Source organism: Diceros bicornis, chromosome 17, assembly GCF_020826845.1.
Source record: "Diceros bicornis minor isolate mBicDic1 chromosome 17, mDicBic1.mat.cur, whole genome shotgun sequence".
Lineage (NCBI taxonomy): Eukaryota > Metazoa > Chordata > Mammalia > Perissodactyla > Rhinocerotidae > Diceros > Diceros bicornis.
The window spans coordinates 22722200-22745130 of record NC_080756.1 but is presented as its reverse complement, the minus strand read 5'-3'; the positions used below and the strand labels follow the sequence as shown (position 1 = coordinate 22745130).

Below are 22931 nucleotides of genomic sequence, written 5' to 3'. Positions count from 1 at the left end.
ATGGATGTTAGCTCAGGGCTGATCTTCCTCATACACACACACACACAAAAAAAAAAAACTTTAACTCAGACTCTTTTGAATACATACTCTGGTTTTCTGCCCTCTCTCTGCTACCACTCCAAGGTGGCGTTTGGCCATATAGGGGTGGAAAGCCTTAAGGACGTCAAGCAGAGAAGAATGGTGGAAGTTTGGGCACCCCACAGGCCCTTTTACTGCCTTCTGCCGCCTCGGTCTTCACAACAATGTCCCTCCCCTGCCTGATTACTTCTCACTCCTCCACTGTCTGTAGCTAATGCATCATTGGTTTGGGGCTTGATTTGGGCCTCGGGGTCCTCTCTGTGACTCAGTCCCCCCTTTTAGCTACAGGTGCTTGAATTCTGGTTATGACTCCCATCTGGTCCCTGGTTCAGTAATTCCATCCTGCAGGTGTGGACTTGGTGTCATTTCACTCCACCACCATTACCCGCTCCGGTCAACTTCTGAGTGAGGCTCTCAGCCAGCTTCCATGTCCACTTCCACATTGCATGTCTTGAGGGAATCAAGACAGCTTATAGGAAAGGAGAGTAAAGCCAAGTCAAGTCAAGTAAAAAATCCTGTTTTCTACTAACTATGCTTGTAGATACCATTACTCTGATGAAGCCTGAGAAGCATTCACTTTAAGGACTCCAGATGCACAAGGGGACGTGGGGACAAGGTCTGCCCTCAGCATTTCCCTTAATCTACCTAGCACACTCCCGTGCTGCGGGGCTTCAGCTGCAGTGAGAACTCAGAACATAGGTGTCCAGCCACATGTTTCCCCTTTAAACATCTCCCTTCCTCTTCCCACAATCTCCAAGGCCAGGACAGGGACACCCTTTCAACCTTGTCAAGGTCACAGAGCTATGATCCAATTAGACATGATTGCATTTTGATATGTCAAAATAGGGTCTCTATAACATAGAAATTTCTCTTTCTCTTAACAAAGCCCAATTTTTAAGGCCATTATCTAAAGATGCAAGAAAAGTCATCTGGTTAGAGACTCAAAGCTAATCAATGGTTTATTTATTTACTAATTCATTCATTCAATAAATATTTATTGACAAAATTACTTTCCTGGTGTGGAGATACAATGTCATACAAGGAAAAATAAGGCTTTGACCTCATAGAGCTTATATTCTAGTGCAGAAGGCATAGAACATATAGTCAAATAAATATATAATCAAAATCCAATGTTATAAGTTTGATGAAAATAAACAAGCAGGATGGGTGATAGAGAATAATGGGGTAAGAGAGGAGATGGGTGCTATTTGGAAAGAGTGACCCAGCAAGGCCTCTGTGAGATAAATTTAACCTGACACCTGAATGAGGTGACAGAAGGATCCAAACACAGATATAGAGAAAAAATGTCCAGGCATAGGGAACAGCGAGAGCAAAGGCCCTGAGGTGGGAACTTGCTTGGAGAGTCCAAGGACCAATAGGAGGCTGGTCAGAGGCTGGGATAGCTAGAACAGCGAATGAGAAAGGAGAGATAGTTAGGGAGAAAACTGGAGAGACGGGCAGGGGACAGATCATATTGGACTTTGTAGACCAGCTGTTTTCAAAGTTGGGGGCCCATGGGGGTTCCTGAGATCCTCAGGGGTTCCATGAGGGCCTCTTTTTCCCAAATACTTTTCTTTCTTTTTTTTTTTTTTTGTGAGGAAGATCAGCCCTGAGCTAACATCCATGCTAATCCTCCTCTTTTTGCTGAGGAAGACCGGCTCTGAGCTAAAATCTATTGCCAATCCTCCTCCTTTTTTTTTCCCCCAAAGCCCCAGTAGATAGTTGTATGTCATAGTTGCACATCCTTCTAGTTGCTGTATGTGTGACGTGGGCTCAGCATGGCCGGACAAGCGGTGCGTCGGTGCGCGCCCAGGATCCAAACCCGGGCCGCCAGTAGCAGAGTGCGCGCACTTAACCGCTAAGCCTCGGGGCCGGCCCTCCCAAATACTTTTCTGTGTGAGGCTTCTACATATAGTTCAAACAAAACAACATATTATAACAGATTGAATGCAGAGGCAAATATGAGAATTCGGCTGTCTTCTATCAAACCAGATATTAAAGAGATTTGCAAAAATATAAAACAATGACCTTCTCACTATGTTATTTTTATTTCTGAAAATATATCTATTTTTCATAAAATGTTGTTTATGTTAACATGTAATAGGTTTATTATTATTTTAAATTATTTAATTTTTAATTTTTCATGTATTACGTGTTGATAGATACAGGCCACATAAACAAAAGCTCTTTGGAGCCCTCAATGATTTTTCAAGAGTGAAAAGGGGTCCTGAGAACAAAATGTTTGAGAACCATTACTGTAAAACATAGTTAGGGTTTTATTCTAAGGATGATAGGAAACCACTTGGAAGACTTGAGCAGGGAGGTGATAGAATCGGACTAGTGTTTTTAAAATATCCATCTGACTGCTGAGTGGGAAATTGACTATAGAGAGGGAAGAGGCGAAGAAAGACATGGCAGAGGTTGTTGCATTAGTCCAGACAAGAGATGACTGTGGTTTGGCCTGGGATGACATAAGTGGAGATGGTTAGAAGTGTCCAGATTAGGGCTATGTTTTGAAAGTAGAGCCAGTAAAATGTGTTGATTAAATGGATGTGGAGTATGAGAGGAAAAGAGCCCAGCCTGACTCCAAGGATTCCAGTCTAATCAACTGGTTGGATGGTGGTACAGTCTACTGAGAAAGGGACAAAAGGTTGGAAGAGTTTCTGGGCACAGCCAACCTCCTCTCTCCCTGGGGCAAGAAGCTCAGGAATCCAATCTTGCACTTTGAAGGGTAAAAGGAAATAAAAGGGAGAAACAAAAAAGCATCTGTTTAATGTTTGCAAAATGTCATCCTCTGTTACCTTATACATAGTCTAATCTTAACTACGTTAAAGAAATGCATAGAAAAAGGCTAGAAGGAAATATCCAAATGTTAAAATGTTAACAGTGGTTATCACTGATTAGAGGTTTACTAGAGGATTTCATTCTCTCGTATAGGTTTCTGTATTTTATAAACCTTGTACAGTGAGTGTTTACTACTCATACACTCAGAAATAAATTATTGTGAGAACTGTCTTAAGCCCAGAAGCACTAAGTGGTGTATATGAACTTGAGCAGATCTCTATTGCAAGAGAAGGTAGCCCCCTTTGCAAATGTAACTCAGTGGAAAATGCTTTATATCTCAAGCATAATTTCCGTCCTGGTTCATCAGGATATTTATACCTTTACAGAGAATTGTTTTCTACCACAATATTTTCTTCAACTTTTTTTTAACTAAAATTCAATCCAGTTTAGATTTGACTCTTTGGGGTGAGAAAAAATAGTTCTCGAATAGAGATTCTGAAAGCCTCTGATTAACACAGTCCTCAAAGAAGCATCAGGCTGAGTTCAAAGTTGGTCTCTTGTTTCTTACGTCCCTAAGCTTGTAGAATAAATTTAATGCCAGATTTTAGAGAATCTGTCTTGGAATGAAAACACATTCATCAGTGAGGCTATACCTGTGAAACTTGAATAAACAGGGAGCAGAGAGAAGGAAGTCCCCACTGCTGTTGGTGAACTGATGTCCTAGTGAGCATGCGCGTCCCCTGGTTTGCTAAGCTACTGACTGAAAACCTTGGTCTGTGTCGCTGCTGTGGTCAGAAGTCAAAGGGCGATGGAAGAGGGCAATGCCTTCTTCACACCAAATAACACTCACTATTCTTGTTTCCCTTTTGTTGACCTCAAAAGATTGTCAAGGTAGTTTTTTGGTTTGATACTAAAAGGGCATTTTGTCCCAGCCAAAGCAAGCACGCAGCCATTTTAAAATTAATAAGACTTAGTAAAAAAATTTGCCTCTCAAATCTCCGTAAGGGTCTTTAGAGTCAGGGAATACTGTCCACAGCTTGATTATAAAAATAGCCTTAGGGGCCAGCCCTGTGGTGCAGCCGTTAAGCGCGTCCACTCTGCTGCTGGCGGCCCGGGTTCGGATCCCGGGTGCGCACCGACACACCTCTTGTCAGGCCATGCTGTGGCGGCGTCCCATACCAGGGCCAATCTTCCTCAGCAAAAAGAGGAGGCTTGGCATCAGATGTTAGCTCAGGGCTTATCTTCCTCACAAAATAAAACAATAGCCTTAGTCACTGAGGTCGTCCTGGAGCCTTCTGACGTCCAGAGCATTTATGTATCTTTCTCTTTCACAAACTCTACCTCTGGAATAGAGATTCTTCCGGCACATGTGGGAGGTTGTGAGGGGTGTGACCGTTGCTCCACAGAGCAATAAAGGTAGCCTCACTGTTGTCTGGGCAGCCTGCCTTTTCCAATGAGCCCCACTCCCAGGTCTTCCCTCTCAGGTCTTCTGTTTCTTTCCTGGATATAACAACCGACTGGTTTCCTGTGCTAGCTGACCATTAAGGTGAGATGGAAAATGTATATAACATATGTAGGAAATTCAAGCCCAAACCTCCTTGAATGTCAAGGCCATTCCTCACACCTTATCCCATCACTCCTATCTCTGGTCACGGTTTATCCAGCCATGCCATCGTGGGGTCCCCTTTCATTTATCTGCCTGGCTTCTGCCTCAATGCCCATACAGTCATTCCACAAACCTGAAATTCTGCCCTTCTTCTACCCATCTCTCCCAGGAAAAAAAAATAATGAAGAAGAAATAAAGTTAAATTAAAACATAAGGAATAATCACTACTTTTTTTTAATGTCAGCTGAAGTGAATTTCCAAAGAAATTGTTCTACGTAATTTCTGGATTTAATTAATAGAAGAAGAGGTAAGCTCATGGTGTGCATGATGAAGGCATTCATTCACCTACAGGAAGTCTTGGGTAAGATGGATTCCTAAAGTCTCTTCTAGAGCTGTGGTTCCAAGATTAACACAGAGAGAGTGACTTCAATTTATCCCACAATTTGATTACGTTGACACAATAATCCAAGTGGTAAATACATAGGAGAGATAATGAAAGCACTTGCTAAAATTTTGGAAAGAAAATAAGTCAAGTTGTTCTCTAGGAGGGAAAAAGTGGTCTAATCTACATATAATGAATGAGATTAGCCATCATGGTGGTAAAGGTAGAGGCTGTAAATGTTTGCTTGAATTGCTTTGACAACAACCAAAACTCCAATCAAGGTTATCATGTAATCTCAGGGAGTCAGGACTATAATATAAGGGAAAATCTAGTCAATTTTACTCTACCCTGTCTGGATAAAGACCATGAGAACCAAAGGAGGTGGCCAATGTAAAGCACAGAAAAGAGAAGCCCAAGAGTCATAAGATAATAATATTTGTCAGTCTACATCCTGTGAGGAATTTGGCCGAACACAGATATGATCAGTTAAATGTGTGTACTCTGGTAGGGTAGGGGTAGTTCACAAAGCCTCATCTCCTCATAAAATATTCCTCCAATTTATCCATAGTTTTTTTTCTTTCATTATAGTATTTACAAAGTGACTTCCTAATTACTAACTCAGGTTCCCGGCTACTTCAATTTTAGTAGGAGGTATCCCAGATAGAAACATAAACAGTCTGGTCATTAGAAATAAAGATCCCTTACTTTTTTTTTTTTTTTTAACTTTCTGAGATAAATGCATTTAGTCACTTGAGTAGTTGCTCTGCAAAAACTTTAAATTTAAAAATCTCTTACTTTTAATAAAAATAAAATCCTTTACTGGCATTATGTAGAGAACAACACATACTTTTAATAGGTTGTGATGAAGGTCAAAATAGAGAATATATGGAAGGCACCTGGCACAGGCCTGAACTATAATAGATATTTGGTATTTCCCCTCCCCTTTCCCTCTCCTCCCTTCCATTCAAACTATAATAAATAAGAGTAGCAAACTAATATTAGCCCATTGATATGGAGTACCTGCTCTGCTATCTAATCCTAACAACCTGTGTCCTTGGGCATGACACTGATCCTCGAGCCATCAGATTCCTAAGATAAAGTGAGGGTTTTGAGTAGACGATGTCCAATTTCCCTTCTATCTCCAAAAGTCAAAGAGACTAAGTATTTGCGATTGGTCCTTAGAGGATCATAATGATTCCATTCAGTTGAGATCCAATTATTCTGCTCAATTGCTCTTTCTTAATAATAAACAAAATCAAATAATTTAGACAAACTTTCGGGTTAACATGGCAGCAAATTAGCAATCGCTAACAGACCTCCTCTCAATTTCTCATTAAAATACCCATGAGAATATACAAAGAGATAAAAATCTGACAGCAGTATTGTAAACTAAAGACAAGAGAAGAAGATACGTCAAAGTTCAGAGGGACTTTCCACTAACCGCATCATTAATGGGGAGGGATTGAGAAATATATTCTTGGATGACACAACACTACCCTTTGAACCAAAACAGTAAGAACAACCCCAAAGCAAGAGGAAGACTTTGACTCTCCCCCACTGCTTGCCCTTAACTCCAGGATGAGGGGTTACACTGAGCAGAAGAAGTAGAATTGTCATCTGAGCCAACCAAAGTCATAATCTCTCTTTATTCCCTATGGGCAATTCTATTTCTATGTCCATTCGGAGACTACATTTCCCAGTGTGCAGCTCAGCCTGAAGTAGAGGAGGCTGGGTAACAGAGTAATGAATATCAAGTAGGGTTTGGGATAAGAATTGTGCTGAAAACTGTCTGTGGCTAGCGTTGGGGGCAAGGAGAGGAGTGCTGTGTTTCACACACTACACGTTCATTGGAATTGTGTTTTAATCACTGTCACAAATCCCAGCTCCTTTCAGCAGATGTATGCTATGCCTTTAACGTATCATATACAGGACCTATAACCTTCTTTGGCTAGACCTGGGAAGGAGAACCTGCCAGTGCCAGAGCAAGCAGTAAGGGAGATGAAGACCAACTCACCCACCCTCTCTGTTGGTAACCCAGTACTGAGGCCTATAGAATTATTCAGTAACATCAGAGAAAGAGATATTTATACCAAAGAGTCAAGGGAGCGCTTCTTTTTTAAAATGCTTGCTACAAAAACAAATAGATTCTTTATTTTTAAACAATTACTTCACTGTTTTTACTAGCCAAATATTCTCAGGCTCTTTTAGTGCTTGGGAGCCATTTCCTGGTTCATCTTGCTCATATGGGTTGTTTTGATCATAGTTTTCATGAGATTTATCCAAGATACTGGATTATCCAGCATTAACTATATCATCTTTAATGGTTCTGTCAGCTGGAATATATCAGATGTAATTCGTCAACTCTATGATTGAATGTATTCTTAATCTGCAAGTAAAAACCAAATGGAAATCCCTGTCATGTTCAATAATGCATTAGACACTGTACGGGCTGTTACCAGAAGGATTTGGTTCTGCTTTTTCTTCAATAGGTCACATTGAAAGAATGACTGTAATATTCTAAACTGTTATATTATTGCAATCAAACTGGTGCTGGAAATGTTGAGAGTCTAGATTTTTCCTTATAAAATAACAATTTGAATAAATGAAAGGCAATTCAGAACTTGCCTACGTTTTACTTTACCATCAGGATAGTAGATAGCTATATTTTAGATCCTTCATTTTTCCCCTGAAATTTAGATAATATAGTGTTTTAGGAATATGTTCATGATTAAGAGATTTTCCCCCTTTTCCGCACTTTTAATGCTTTCCCTGTAGGAATCTGGAGGTGGCAGCAGCGGTAGGAGGATCACAGCCAGCACTTGTTGAGTGCACGCTGCTCATGTGACCATGCAGGACACGCGGTGCTCAGCATTTCACATACATTGTCTCATATAATCTTGACCATCACTCTAGGAAATAGGTACGCGATTTTCCCCATTCTACGAATAAGGGATACAAATATCAAACATCCTGGAGAACGTTCTTTGAGAAAGAAAATCTGTAAGATTGGAAAGGTATTTCATAGAATACTATGGTAAATTAAATCTGATGTGTAACCAAGATAATTTCTACCTTAATCAATTAATTAAATTCAACAAATATTTATTGTGTGCCTACTATGAAAATTATTGGCACAGGCCATAAATAAACAGACGAACAAGTTACAGTTTCCATAAAGAAAAATGAAACATGACAAATGATTTGGCAGTGATGGGAAATGGTCAAGGGCTTAGAAGATGTGGAAATGGTGGCTATGGATGGTCTCTCTGAGGAGACAGCTTTTAAATTGAGAACTCAGTGAAGTGAGGGAGTGAGATATGAAAATCTGGGGAATACAGTTATAGACAGAACAAACAACAGTTGCAAAGACCCTGGGGTAAAAACAGACTTGGTAAATTTAAGGACCAGAAAGAGGGCGGGTGAGGCTGGATGAAAATCAGCAGGAGGAAGATTGAAGAAAGTTTGGAGATGTAGCCATAGGCCAGACTTTGTAAGGGCTGTAAGTCTGGTAAGGACTTTGGATTTTATTCTGTGTGAGATGAGAAGCTTGCTAGGTGTTCATTAAAATCTCTGTTCTCCTCTTCTCCTGGGCACACAGCCAGAGCAAATCTTACGGTATACGTTGCACTTAGATGTGGTCATATGAATGAGAACTAGCCAATGGAATATGAGTGGAAGTGATGTGCAAGACTGGCCAATAAAAATCATCCACATATGCATTTCTCTGCCATTTTTTTTTCTCACTCTGTGGGATGGAAATGTCAATGGCAACCTTCAGATCCATATGTTGAAGATGACAGAGCCTCCTTCACCTGGAACCCTAATGACCACATTGAGAAAAGTGTGACCAACAATCAATTCACTCACCCAAAAGTCTTATGTGAGAAAAAATTAACTTTCATTTCGTTGAGCCCTAACGTATTTGAGTCTATCTATTACCACAACCTGGTCTACTATGCAAACCCTGAATATCCATTCTCACTGTTTGCTATTGTAATAGAACCACTAATTTCCATCTCAGTGCATGACTACATGGAATAAAAATTATATTTCTAAGCTTCCCTTGTAGTTAAGTGTGATAACACAACTAATATCTGGCCAATAGGATGTGAGTGCAAGTGATATGCACATTTCCAAGTTTGTATCCTTACAGGAAGAGGCAGGCCCTCCTCTTTTCCACTTCCTACTAGCCTGAAAGCAGATGTGGTGGCATTGAGCTATCTTGAATGTGGATGAGGGTTGCACACTATGCACAATAGAACAATAAGATACAGGGAGTCTAGGTCCCTGACCTATGGAGGCATCCTCAACAGCCTTTCTATCTTGTTAAAGCCACAGTTATTTGGGGTCTCAATTTCAATAGTTACCTATGTGTTAAATAATCCAGAGTTAATTGGAAAGTTTTAAGTAGGGAAGACATAATTAAATATAATCTGGTTTATATTTTAAAACTCTGGTTGCTGGGTAGAGAATAAACTGTAGGGTCCAGAGTAGAAACAGGGAGAGCAATCAAAAGGCTATTGCAGGAATCCAGGAAACAGATGATGGAGCAGGCTGACGGGGAGAGAAGTGGTAGGATTCAGGATGTATTTGGAAGATTGGACCAATGTTATCTGATATAGATGTGATGTCAGGTGGTTGTCAGACAGAAGAGGAGAGAATGACTCCATAGTTTCCAACTTCAGCAATTGGGTGAAAGGTGGTGCCACTAACAGAGATAAGGAACATTGAGGAAAACATAAGATTGGGGGAGGAAATCAAAGTTCTTTCTTTGGCTACTCGTCCAAGTGGAGATGTCAAGAGAGTTGAGGAGCGCCCGTCTGGAGTTTAGGGAAGATGTTGAGGCAAGAAATATAAATTTGGGGAAATTAAATTAATACATTTCTAATACAATGTACTAATGTAATCTCAAGAGGTCCTTGTAAAACCAAGAATCCAGGTAAACAGAGGTAATATCATGTTGGATTGTCCCAGCATAACATTGGATATTTTCTTAATTGGCAATAAAATGGGACTTAATACATAGTATTTTTGTTTATTTTTTAACTGACATGTAGAACAATAATTGGTATCCAGCTCTGAATCCTCCAAAAGATGGCATAATACTTTAAAACATTTAGAGAGGGAAAATAATTATTTGCCTGATACCCAAGATCATATTAATCATTTTAACTATTAAAATTATCAAGTAGACGAAAGTGTTTACATGTAAAAACAGATTTAAAAGACTAAGACTATCAGTCTGGAAAGAGAAAACTAAAGAGAGGTATAAAGTAAAACATTTTCAACAAATTTCGTATTACATAAGCTTTAATAGACAGGTCCCGGTCCTGATTTTTAAAAATTGGAAATATCAGAAATATGTCAGGGAAAGTGACAATTGGCCTGCCATCCTTAGCATTTGTGTTTGAGGTTACCAGCTTATTATTTGGGGGGAATTTTTCTAACCTAAAATTACAAGATGCCAAAATAAAACCTGTAATAGAAAAGGTTATTATTAGTTATAGGAACAACTTATGTCATTTATTCAACAAATATTTATTGGATGCCTACTATGTGCCAAGCATTGTTTCGGGTGCTAGGGACACAGCAGTGAATAAAACAAAGTACCCTGTTCTCATGAAATTTACATTTTTGTGTGTGCGTGAGGAAGATCAGCCCTGAGCTAACATCCGATGCCAATCCTCCTCTTTTTTCTGAGGAAGATTTGCCCTGGGCTAACATCTGTGCCCATCTTCTTCTACTTTATATGGGACGCCCCCACAGCATGGCTTGATACGCGGTGCGTCGGTGCGTGCCTGGGATCCGAACCTGCGAACCCCGGGCCTTTGAAGTGGAGCCCGCAAACTTAACCGCTGTGCCACCAGCCGGCCATGAGATTTATGTTTTTGAGGACTGAATTCATTTGGGAACTAAGGGTTGGAACAACAAGGTGCAGCAGAAGAAAGGCTTATCCAAGATATAATCGGAACTTTTCATTTCAAAGCTTAAGTAATCTGAAATTTGTTGAAAGATGTTTTACTCTATACCTGTCTTTAGTTTTCTCTTCCCAGACTGAATAGTCCTAGTCTTTTAAATCTGTTTTTACATATAAACACTTTCATCCACTTGAGAATTTTAAATAACATGTTTCTGGTCATTCTCCAGTTCCCTTGTGTCTTTTTTCCTTTGTTACATTTAAATTCAAAAGAATAAGTAGTACTTTCACCCGGTACAATATTATAAAAATACAAATGGTGGAGTGAAAAGCTTCCCTAATAGTCCTATTCCCAGCCATTAGGCCCTTCCCCTAGGGCTACTAATGTATGTCCATCCAGAAATATCTTCTGCATATGTAGAAAAAGTACATATGCTCTTTTATCCCCGTTTTTACATACTTCAAAGTTACCATGTTTGATTTTTTTAATAACTTAACTTAGATATTAGCAATTAGATAACTTAGGTATTAATATGTAAAGAGCCTACTCACTCATTTAAAGCTTCATAGTATTACAAAGTCTGGATTTATCAGAATTCATTTAACTTCTAATGGACATTTACGTTGTTTTCAAGATTTTGCATTATAAAAATATACTTCAGTGAACAGTCTTGTATATTCCTATATATACATATATATATGTATATATTCTTAGAAGTAGAATTTCTGGATCAAAGAATAAGTGTTTTGTAACTGTGATGGATTTTTGTCAAATTGTTCTCCAAAGAGGTTGCAACAATTTACATATTGGTCAGCATTATGAAAGAGTATTTCCCCACATCAAGACTAACATAAAGTATTACCAAATTTTTTGTTTATTTCCAATATAATAGATTAAATATGGTATTTCACGGCTTTAACTTGCATTTCTTTTATTATGGATGAAGTTGAGCATCTTTTCATAGACAGGAGCCATCTGTATTTCATTTTCTGTGAAGATTCTATTCAAATACTTTGCCCATTTTTCAATTGGGTTGTCAAATTGCTTTTTTAAACTGATTCGTGGGACTTGTTCAAATATTTGGAAAATCAGCCCCTTGTTTGTGATGTAAATTGCCAAATTTCCCCCATTTGTTTGTTTTGACTCTGCTTTTGGTGGTTTTTGCTTTGTAGAAAATTTTTATTTTTATGTGTTTTCATCAATATTTTTAATAAAGCTTTATACCTTATTTAGAAAGGTCCTCTCCACTCTGAGAAACAAAAATATTCTTTCTAGGTTTCTTTTAGTACTTTTATGGTTGGTTATTAGTTTTTTGGGGTTTTTTTTGGTGAGGAAGATCGGCCCTGAGCTAACATCTAACAATCCTCCTTTTTTTGCTGAGGAAGACTTGCCCTGGGCTAACATCTGTGCCCACCTTCCTCCACTTTATATGGGATGCCCCCACAGCATGGCTTGACAAGCGGTGCATCAGTGCACGCCCGGGATCCGAACCAGCGAACTCCAGGCCGCTGCAGCGGAGCGCACGCACCTAACCGCTTGCGCCACCAGGCTGGCCCTTGGTTGGTTATTAGTTTTTTTGTTTGTTTGTTTTACCTTTAAGTCTTTGATTCACAACTTTTTGCTGTGAGATATAGGTCCGACTTTTTTTTCCACGTGGCTACCAAGTTGCCCCACTACTACTTGCAAAATAATCTACCTTTTCCCCTACTGATTTGAATGTACCTTCATCATAAATTCTTGTATCATTCAGGTCCATATCTGGACTCTATTATTGTTTATTGATTACATAATGATGAGTCACTTCTCTTCTGTGTTATTTATTGCAGTTTTCTTTTTCTGATGCTGAGTCTGTGTGGTAGTCATTAGTGCTGTTTGCTACTATTTGTCGATAAATTGTGAGCAGAACCGACGTGTGTCATTTCTGTGATGAGCTTGTCATTGTTGGTCTGAGCCCCTCCAGAGTCTCCTTTTTCCTTTGGCGTGGTAACATACGATGTTCAAGATGACAGCTGTTCTGTTAGCCTCTGTCCCTGAGAATATGCAATGAAGCTCACTTCCTGCCAAGCCATGATGGATTTGTAATATGAGCCACAAGTAAAATTTGTTGTTTTTAGCCACTGAGACTTGGGGATTATTTGTTAAAACAGTAAACCCTAGCTTATCTTCACTAATACAGTTTCCTATGCCAGAATATGATATACCCTTCTGTTTGTTCAGGTTGTGTGTGTATGTGTGTGTGTGTGTGTGTGCGTGTGTGTGTCCTTCAGGAGCATTACAAAATTTTCATCTAGCTCTTGCATATTCTTCCATCAGTGTACATCCTGGTAGTTTTTATTTTTGTTGTTGTTGGAACTATTGTAAATGGACTCTCTTCTTCTATGATATCTTCTAACTGGTTGTTATTTGCATAAATGAGGTTAGATTTCTCTATATCACTTTTGTATGCAGCTGTCTTACTGTATTCAAGCATGTGAAAGTTTTTCAGTTGATATTCTTGAGTTTTCCAGGTATATAATCATTATCACTTTCAACTAACAATTTTTTACATCTAGATTTTCCAATTTTTAAACATCTCATTTCTGTCTCTTGACCAGCTGAATTGGTTAGTACTTCCAGAATGATGTTAAAAAATATAGTGGTGATATGGCTACAAGGCCATCTTTGTTCATTTGACTTACCTTGAGTGACAGCTAGGAGTGCCTTTCCATGGCCTCATGTTATTTTTTTCAAAGAAAAGTTAATCTTCAAGAGTGTTTAAAAGAGTCATTTATGTTTATATTCTCTTTTCTGAAAAAGTTGCAAAACATCCTTAACCTCAGTCAATTTCATTTTTTTGTTGTTATTTTCTCCATTCCTGTGTAACTTAGATTGCCAAAATGTAAGTCCTTCTTTCATTGCTAATTATTAAAATATAAATAGGGGCTGGCCTGGTGGCATAGTGGTTAAGTTCGTGCATTCCACTTTGGCGGCCCAGGGTTTGAAGGTTCAGATCCTGGGCACGGACTTACACATTGCTCATCAAGCCGTGCTGTGGCAGTATCCCATATACAAAATAGAGGAAGACTGGCACAGATGTTAGCTCAGGGCCAATCTTCCTCACCAGAAAAATAATAATAATAAAATAAAATATAAATATAAATTGGTTAAAAATATAGTGGCAACAGGAGACATCTTTCTAGTATTTGTCCTTAAGAAAAATGCTGGCTTTTGGGTTGAAATACATTTTATCATATTAATGAAGTATATCTGCTCATTTCATTATGTTTTTTTAAATCAAGAATGGAGGTTGAATTTTGTTAAATTTGTTAAATCACATTTTGTTAAATGTAATTCAGCACTTCATTTTCATGTATTAAAGAAAATATGATTTTCCCCTCAGATCTATTAATATGATTAATTATATTAAACCATCATTGCATTCCTGGAATAAATTGTATTTGTTTTTGGTGTACCCTTCTTTGAGTGTGTTATGGAATTTGTTTGATAATATTTTATTTAGGATTTTATTTTGCATTGATATTCATTGGTAAGTTTGGCTGGTGGTTTACTTCTTTTGGTGCTATCTTTGTCAAATTTTGGTGTAATTTAAAGCTTGTATCATTTAAAAAATGTGGAACCTTACCTTTTTCTATGCTCTGTAATGGTTTAACAGTAAAATTAGCTGTTCTTTTAAGGTTTGGCAGATTTCACCTATGATATTATCCGGGTTTGGTACTTTTGGGGAGAAGTTCTTTGACAACTTTCTCAATTTTTATATGGCAATTAGTTTGTTTAGATTTATTAGACATTTTGAAGACCTAAGTGACATGATCTGACCTGTTTCATTAAAATCATTTAAAAATTGAAATATATAGATCAACCTTTCCTAAGAATATTTACATTATACAATTATAACTTTAATTCCATCAAGGATCAATTCATTTTTTCAGAAAGTTCTTCTTTAATATTTAATATTATGATAATCAAATCACCAGCAGGTATAACAAGGAATAAAATATTGACAGATTAAAGATTCCATAACAAGGATGGCTGGGTCAAGAAGATTCTAACATTATATGTGAGAGAAAATAGAAAGTATAAAAAACTATTTTTTTTTTTTTTTTTTTTTTGTGAGGAGATCAGCCCTGTGCTAACATCCGCCAATCCTCCTCTTTTTTTGCTGAGGAAGACTTGCCCTGGGCTAACATCTGCGCCCATCTTCCTCCACTTTATATGGGACACCGCCACAACATGGCTCGCCAAGCAGTGCGTCGGTGCGCGCCCGGGATCTGAACCGGCGAACCCTGGGCCGCCGCAGAGGAGCGCGCGTACTTAACCGCTTGCGCCACCGGGCCGGCCCCTATAATAAACTATTTTTGAATAAAGAAATTTTGTAGAATCTCTGTAAGTGAAGATTCTGTTATTTAAATGCTAAAGCACAGTTTTAGAGTTGTATTACCACGTGATCAGTATAATACACCTGAGAAGCAATGATGGAGAGGATGTAAAATTAAACCAGATGATGATAATGAAACATTTCATTTTCATACATATTGAAGAAGGTCCTCAAAGGTACTAAATATTGTAGTGACTAGATAGGATTTAATTTATCTTTTAATTCATCATCATTTTTTGAATACCCACTATTTGCCAGGGGCTGGAAGGTGGAAGGATACAAAGACTGATACGCCATATCTCTGCCAGGACACTCAAAGTCTACTTAGAGAGACAGTCACACAAACAGATGATAACATAGTGTGATGTGGAAAGAACAGTGATGGTGTGTGTACAAAGTGTATAGAAGAGGACTGAGGAGAGGGGAGAATTAGGTAAAGCTTCTAGGAGTCCAGACCTTTGAACTATGTCTCAAAGAACTATTAAAAGTCAGTAAAAGAGAGAAGGCAGAGAGTCTAGCAGAGCAAAAAGAAAAAGGAGCAAGAAGCAGCAGTGCGTGTGTGTGTGTGTGTTTGTGTGTGTGTGTGTGTCTGGGGAAACCACTTTGTTGCTGGTAGAACAGATGGTTCCTGTGCCACTTTGACATACCCCCATCAATGTGGTTTTTTCTTTTTCTTTTTGTTAGCACTTCCTTACTTTCTCACACTACAAGATGCTTCAAGATCATCTTGAATATTTCCCGTCCCAGTCCTAGAATGTGCCGTTTCTCCAAGGATTTCTGGTTCCTTTTATTGGAGAATAATATTAAAAACCAAGGGCTGGTTGCTAGGTGTGCTCATTGCTACTGGGGTGTCATTTCCGTCTGGCCCTCTCATCTGACAGAGCAAAAAAATATGTGTGTGTACTAATGTATGTTTACTAACCCATGAATAGACACATTTCTGTAAATATTTATGTATCTAATCATCTGTAACTACATTAAGCTAAACAAGAGTTCTTATTGTTGTCTTTAATCCACTATCACATGGATCATTCTAGCTTCCTCCCCTTGCTTATCTGTAAATTTCCACTCAAACAACAAGAAACCTGCTCCTACTATCTGCCATCTTTTTGCTTAATTGTTCAATTCCAGTATACATGTCTAGTAGTATCAGAATTATTAACCCATACCCCAGTGGGAAAAAACCTATCAACTAGAGTACAGTACTTATGTGCAGTTCCTTTTGCCTTACAGACTCCATTTATTTCCAGTTACTTAGGTCAGCACCTTCGCGCCCCCCATCCCTTTCAGTGATGTTGTGTCATACATTTCTTTCTTTTGGGGGGGGGAGGAAGATCCGCCCTGAGCTAACATCTGCCAATCCTCCTCTTTTTTGCTGAGGAAGACTGGCCCTGGGCTAACATCCACGCCCATCTTCCTCTACTTTATATGGGATGCCGCCACAGCATGGCTTGACAAGCAGTGCATCGGTGTGCACCAGGGATCCGAACCGGTAAACCCTGGGCTGCTGCAGTGGAGCACATGCACTTAAACCACTTGTGCCACCAGGCTGGCCCCTCTTTTTTTTTTTATATCAACTTTATTTTATTTTTTTGGTGAGGAAGATTGGCTCTGAGCTAACATCTGTTGCCAATCTTCTTCTTTTGGCTTGAGGAAGATTGTCCCTAAGCTAACATCTGTGCCAATCTTCCTCTATTTTGTATGTGGGATGCCTCCACAGGATCGCTTGATGAGCGGTGTGTAGGTCCATGCCCAGGATCCAAACCCTCAAACCCCTGGCCACAGAAGTGGAGTGCATGAACTTAACTGCTACGCCCCCTCGATGATTATTTTTAAAAATTTGCATACATTAAGTTTCACTCTTTGTGCTGTAGAGTTCTGTGGGGGTTGACAAGTGTATATTGTCACGTATCCACCAGTACAGTATCATATGGAATAGTTTCTCCATCCTAAACATGCACTATGTTTCATTTATTCCTTCCCATGCCTCCCCAATCCCCTGGCAACCACTGATTTTTTAATTTCCCTATATTTTGATTTTTCAAGAATGTCATGTAATTGGAATCATACAGTATGTAGCTTTTTCAGCCTGGTTTCTATCACTTAGCATTATACATTTAAAGTTCTGCCACATCTTTCTGTGCCTTAATAGCGTATTTCTTTCAATTTTTGAATAATATTCCATTGTACAGATGTACCACAGTTTGTTTTTCTCCACCCAGTGAAGGATATCTTGGTTTCTTTCAGGTTTTAGTGATTAAGAATAAAGCTGCTATAAACATTCTGGCACAAGATTTTTGTGTGGACATAAGTTTTCAAATTAATTGAGTAAATACCTAGGAGCATGATTGCATGATAAGACTACATTACTTCATAAGTAACTTTGTAAGAAACTGCCAAATTGTCTTCTCAAGGAGCTGTACCATTTTTCATTCCCACCAGCACTAAACAAGAGTTCCTTTTGCTCCATATCCTTACCAGCATTTGGTATTATCAGTTTTTTGGATTTTACCTATTTTAATAGGTGTGCAACAGCATCTCATTGATGTAATGTTATAGAAGAGTGTGGGAGATCAAGATTTGGCCACCCTGAAATCTATCTCTTTACCTTGGTTGTTTTCTCTGAGGACATTTGACCTCCCCCACTAACTGCCTAAAGAATTTGACATGGTAGCTCCTTCCTGGAACAGATCTATCATGATGGCTGTAAAGATAATGTAGGGTAAATGTTACAATAGGAAAGGCACCAACAAGCCCCTCTTATCAGAAGTTCTGTCTCTCTGGCCACATTCTCTGGATGACCCTGCGAAGAGTTGCCAGACAATCATTTACATTTATAAGAGGAATCTCCATTTGTAAAGGTATCTCCCTCTCTGTTTGGAGAAGAGAGGGGGATGAGCTCATTTCTAGTGACTTATCAATGTGGAAGGTGAGGCCTTGAGCTACATAATAAACCTTACTCTTGTTTACTGTGCTTTAGTGGTAATCTCCTGTAACTGACTCCCCCCACCGCCAAAATCCTCCTTTGTCATTGGCTGAAAAAGATATTTAAGACGAGAATTTCTGCTATTGTGTTGAGAAACGCAGTGTCCCTGCTTTCTCCCATGTATACATGTTATTAAACTTGGTATTATTTTCTCCTGCTAACCTGTCTTGTTGATTATTTGGCCAGCCAGAAGAACCTTAAGGGAAAGGGCAGAGGGAGATTCTCCCTCTTCCCCCGACAAGAGTCACAGGGAATGGATGTGATAGACATTCTGTAATGCATTTAGAGAAGTGTTTAAAAACACATGCATTAAGGATGCTTATGAGAGTTGTACGTGCATGCTACTTTGGGGAAAGTGTTATTTCAGGGAATGGATGTCTTACCTTTATTTTTTGAAGAATAGTTTTGCTGAATACAGAATTCTTGCTTAGCAGTATTATTCTTTCAGTACTTTCAATATGTCATCCCACTGCATTCTGGCCTCCAGTCTTTCTGATAAGAAGTGAGCTGTTAAATTTACTGTGGTTCCCCTGTACCTGATGAGCCTCCTTTGATTGTGATAAGTCATTTTTCTTTTCGGTTTGAAGATTTTTTGTCTAGCTTTCAACAGTTTGACTATGATGTGTCTAGGTATGGATCTTATTATGTTTATCGTACTTAGAGTTCTCTGAGCTTCTTGAATGTGTAGATTAATATTTTTCATCATATTTGAGATGATTTGGCCACTATTTCTTCAAATATTTTTAATGCCCCTCTTTCTCTCCTCTTCTTCCAGGACTTCTGTTACTTGTACATTGGGATGTTGGATGGTGTCCCACAAGTCTCTGAGGTGTTGTTCATTTTTCTTTATTCTTTTTCCTCCCTGTTCTTCAGATTAGACAATTTCTACTAATCTAGTGTCAAGTTTTCCGGTTATTTTCTTTTGTCAGTTCAAATCTGCTATTGAGCCCTTTCGGTGAATTTTTCTTTTCAGTTATTATACTTTTCAAGTTCAAATTTTCCACTTGCTTTTTCTAATTTCCATCTCTTTATTGATATGCTCTATCTGATGAGTAATCATCATCATATTTTCCTTTTATTTTAAAATATGGTTTCCTTTAGTTCTTTGAATGTGTTTATAATTGCTTCTTTTGAGGTCTTTTTTCTTATAAATCCAATATCTGGCCTCCCCTAACACTGAGCCCCGAGACAATTTCTAGTGACTGCTTTTTTCCCTTGTGTATGGGTCACACTTTTCTGTTTCTTTGCATGCTTCTTTTATGTTGAAAACTGGACATTTTAGATAATATATTGTAGCAACTCTGGATTCTGATTCCCCCTAAAACCTCCAGGGTTTGTTTTTGTTCCTTTTTTGGTTTGTTTTTTAGTGACTTGCCTGGACTAATTCAGTGGAGTCTGTCTCCCCTGCAGTGTGCAGCCACTATTATCTCTGACCAGTTATTTTTTTTCTTTTTTCATTTTTGTTTTGATTTTTAAGCCTGAATTCCTAGAGGTCACCTTTGGGTCAACACAGCTTAATGGTCAGTCAATGATTGACCAATCCTTAACTGATCCATATTGATGCTGTAAGGCTTCTACTCTTTGCTAATAGATCTGTGTATGGGTTAAGGATGTATTGTTTTAGACAATGCCCTTAGGCATGGATTTTTCCATGATTTGCTCCAGATCAAATCACCCTCCTCAGGCAGTAGAGCTGTGAATCTTCGCAGCCTACCCCACTCTGGTAGAACTATCAGGCCATGGGGCTGGGGAGTAGGTGATGGAAGCAGCTCCAGGCTTCCACTGTTCCACATCACAGACTTCCACTGTTCTTACTTACTCAGTATTTTTCTTGAATAAATGCTTCTCAATTTGTTGTATGACTTTGATCAATTTCCAAAGTCCTAAAATGGGTGTTTTTGGCAGTTTTGTCAAGTTTTATCAATGTTTTTTTGGAAAATAATTGCTGAGTTTTTCATGCAGCCATTCTGGAAGTTCCTTCCAGTGTTTGACTTTTGTATGTTCTTTTATGACCCTTATGAAAGAACCAAGGTTAGCTTTGATTCAGAAAAGGAAGAAGAGAAAGACAGGAACCCAAGAAAGAAAACAGAAAGCACCAAGCATAATCAAAGCCAAAGGAAAGTTTTGGCTTACGTTATGTCTAATCCCAAATTGTAACTGAAGGTAAGTTGAGGTCACAGCTGAGTTCTCCTAAACTCTAGAAACAGAAGTTCTAGGTGATTATGGGAAAAGAGTCATTCTTTTATAAATAATACTATGTATTTTGGAGCCCGGGTTTTCTAATGAATCTTTATCCTATAGTTATCTGTTAATTTAGGCTAAATTCCTTAGGCTAAAGCATAGATAGAGCACAACACAAAAGAAGAAATGCAATCTCATTATTTTATGGGCTTTTTTCTTCTTGCATCTAGAAGCACTCTATGGAAATCTTGGAAAGAAAGAGTTATAAAGCGACTTGCAACAGCCCATGCTTTAAGACCAGATCAGATGATTAGTGATGAATTTGCAACAAATACAAAGGTTTCAGAAATCCAAGATATGCTACAGGAACTCGTAGGCACTGCAATGTTCAATAAATTGGAAAACAATGCTATTAAATATATATCATCAACAATAGTAAACTTTTCTAAAGCTTTAAGTACACTAAATATGAAGTAAAAGTTTTTAACCTCCAAAGTGCTAATATGTATATAAACGAGACAAGTGAAAGAGAAAAAGAGCTCTCTCTGAAGATAACACAAGATCTCAGTGAAAAAAATGAAATGCTTCAGCAGAAACTTCAAGATGCAGAAGAAAAACGTGAACAAATTATTCTATCCAAAGATGTGGTAGAACGCCAAGCATGTACAGCGTTGCCTACATCAACCTTGAAAGTGCTACCTGAGCTTTCTCCACAATCATCCATGGTCATTAACAAAGCTGACGTAGAAGACAGTATGCACAGCGTTTTGGCCAAAGAATTTGAAAATATTGTAGATGAGGCCCAAAGAAAAGGGACCAAAGCCTCGAGGATCAAGTGGGACTCAACTATTTCATACACAGCCCAAGTTGAGATGACTCCAGATTTAACTGAACAGCAATACCCTTTACCTGAAAAAAACCAGAAGAAGTCTTCTAGAGATATTACTGAAGATATTACTGAAGATAAGATATCACTGAAGGAAGGTGATGTCTATCAGAAAGATGGGACTGACCTGTATCAATTACAGAAAAGAAAGCACACAAAAGGCCCAGATATGCAAGAGACCTCTGGACCAAATCTGAGTGATGACAAAGGAGAACACAAAGTCTCAGAAATCAAACTTGATCACCACTCTGAGCTACAAGCACTAGAAAAGAAGAAAAAAGAAAGAAAATCCTCTTCTGAAGCCAAATCAAAGTCATCCACAGAATCAAAAAGTCAACATGTCCCTGCTGATTTACTTTCTACGAACACAAATAGCCAAGGTGGCAAAAGTGGAACAAGTAGTGTGTGGGATCAACTCAGGAAGGTCAGACCTGAACATTCACTTGACAAAAGCCAGATTTCTTCAGAGAAAAAAGAGGAGCCCACCACTGAGTCAATGGCCAAAGAGAGCAGAAGCGAGATGACTAGTCAAGCAGAGCTATTCAGGTTGATCTAACTTGATTATTCCTCTGAGAAAGTGAAAACAACAGGAAAGAAACATCCAATTTCTCTAGGAACAACCACAAGCAAAGAAGGAAAAATTGAAAAGAAGGACGTGTTAGTCTTCGACAAGAAAGGCAAGTCTCATGAGCTTGTTAAATCACAGTCTAGGATAACTAAAGAGACTTCAGAATCTACCAGAGCTCTAGGAAGTCTAGATGGCAAAAGTGCACAGAGTAACCTAGAAGAATTTCAGAAAGTCATAATGGCTTTCCTTAAAGAGAAAATTGATAACATAGGAAAGCCTTTGAATAAAAAAAACTGTACCAAAAGAGAAGTTATTATTAAAAAGAGCAGAAGCTGAAAAATTAGGAATCATAATGGCAAAAATGGAGGAATATTTCCAAAATGTGGCAGAAACTGTGACAAAAATCTTGAGAAAAAACAAAGATATAAAAAATGCAGGACAAGTTGGAGAGAAACCTCTGAAATGAAAAAAGATAGTCTCATTTATGCCAGGATTGTATTTTCAGTAGCCAATTAGTGCAAAGTCTGAAATTAGCACCTTACTCTCACATAGGAGCATGGGCCCAGTAATTGACAATTTAATACAAATGATCTTGACTTAGATAGATAGAAAGTGAAAGAGATGTTCCAGTAGACTCAATAGGAGGGAGAGATCACAAGGAGAAGGAAAAACAAAGGCAGGAGGAATACTTGCAAGAGGATCAAAAAAAAATTTTTGGTATGAATCTCAAAAACCAGTTGGAAGAAGAAAGGAATCTCTGGAGGAAGCGCTATGAAATGACAAACAAGAATTTGGAGAAGGAAGAGGCAGGGCTCCAGAGGAGGGAGGGAAAGCAAGGGCAACAGAGGCAGAAACAGCGGCAGGAAGAAGAGGGGTGGCAGGAACAGCAAAAACAAAGGAGGCAGAAGCGGATTGAGCGAGATGAGATCCAAAAGCAAAGGGGAGAGGAGGGAGAGGAGCAGCAGAAGCCACAGCAGCAGCAGCTGGAAGCGCGGAAGCAAACAGTGCAAGAGCAAGGGGTGCCCTTGGGGAAGGAGAAGGGGCAGCAGACGAGGCAGGTTCTGAAGGAAGTGAGACACGGGGAGCTGGAAAGCAGCTGGGAGAAAGAGGAGGAGACGCAGAGGCCAAGGAGAAAGCTAGAGGCAGAGGCAGAAAGGCAGAGGCAGA

At 38.8% G+C, this 22931-nt stretch overlaps 1 pseudogene; it reads left to right on the top strand.

The window, feature by feature from the left end:
- Nucleotides 1–22931, top strand: part of LOC131415553 (protein FAM186A-like) — a 182709-nt pseudogene that overhangs the window by 144412 nt on the left and 15366 nt on the right.